Source organism: Podarcis raffonei, chromosome 8, assembly GCF_027172205.1.
Source record: "Podarcis raffonei isolate rPodRaf1 chromosome 8, rPodRaf1.pri, whole genome shotgun sequence".
Taxonomy (NCBI): Eukaryota; Metazoa; Chordata; class Lepidosauria; order Squamata; family Lacertidae; genus Podarcis; species Podarcis raffonei.
Window position 1 is genome coordinate 70,989,515 of NC_070609.1, and position 1,551 is coordinate 70,991,065.

The following is a 1,551-nucleotide window of genomic DNA, read 5'->3' on the forward strand; positions in this document are numbered from 1 at the left end:
TGCTGGCTGAGGCTGGGGGGATTTGGCGGGGGGGGGGGAGGTTGTATACCTACTCAAGAGCAGACCCCTTGAACCCAAGTTTGTCAAGGTCATTAATCTTGTTGGGTACAAGTCTGGGAGTCTAGTAACACCAGGAGGTCTACAGGTTCCTTAGCCCTGGAGTAGGCCTGATGTGGTTCATTCATTGTGTGTCAGAGGTCCGCTGCCCCTCCAAAGAGGCAAGCCTTGTTTTACTCAAAACTTTAAAAGTGTTGATGACATGGCACACCGCCCAGAGTTCCGAACTTTATAAAGGAAAAAATAAAAAAGCCTAACGTTTCATATTGTTACTGCTTTGAAAAAGACTTGTTAAATATTGCTGAGAGCAAAACTATTTTCCAGACCTTTTCAATAAACCATTTTTTTTCCAAAGTTGGTGTTTGTGACATAGCATTTTTTAAAATAAAAATTCTTTGCTCTTTGCAAGGCATTAAAACACAGCGCCTTGTTGCAGGGGACCCACAAGTAAAGGAAATAAGTTATATCTTGGTTAATCTCAGAGGTTTGTGGAAGGGGAGAGAGAGCTCAAGACTGGGCCTACTGCATCAGTCCTCTTAATGTCCCATCTGCTTTCATGTTTTCAGCAACGGTGAACCAATCTGTCCTTCAAATGTGCTGGGCTCCCAACTTCCCATCATCCCTTGCCACCATGGCCAGTCATCAGGGAAGACCAACCACACGGGCTATCTCTGGGTTGAGAAGCACCATGGAAACTAGAGAGTGTAAGAGGAATCTGCTGGATTAAGCCAACGAGCCACCTATTCCAGCATCCTGTTCTCACAGTGGCCAGTCAGATGCCTGTGTAGTAGAAGAGTGCTCTCCTTTCCTGCGTTTTCCACCAACTGGTATTCAGAAACTGCCTCTGACCAGAACATAACCATCATGGCTAATAGCCAATGAAAGCCCTACCCTTCATGAATTTGCCCACTCAAAGCCAATCCAGTTGGCGGCCATTTTTCTTGTAAGTGGAAGCTCTCATGAGGGTTAACAGTTGGCAGGACTGCCACCATTTTGAAAGGTTAAGGGGAAGTGGAAACATTACAAGGGACATGGGTTGGGAATGAGAGCACTACAGTACTTCTCTTCCCGCTGTCCATTGAGGAAAAGTTATCCTTCCAAAAGATGGATAATTGTTCGTTTTGTCACAAGTATGCCATGGTGTTCCTTCTAAAGGGCGATGTTTGTGCAGAGTTGTTGGTGGTTGAGATATAACAGGCGGGAGCAAAGTAAATAGAAAGGAGAGATGTGGAAAGAACTCTTAAAAATAAATAAACGGCAATCTTTTTTGTGGAATGGGAGGGGAGGAGATTTTTTCTACGCAGCTTGTTGGCTTTCAACAAGAACCAAGTCGATGGAGGCAAACAAGGATTGAGTAAACCCCACTGCCTGGCAACTAACAATGAAAGTAATGGGCAGTATGTAATCTCACTATGTGCAAATTTAATATTTTCTCCTTTTTTTAATTGCTTCCTTTTTGGATAGGCATCGCTGAAAAACCAACAAACCCTCCAA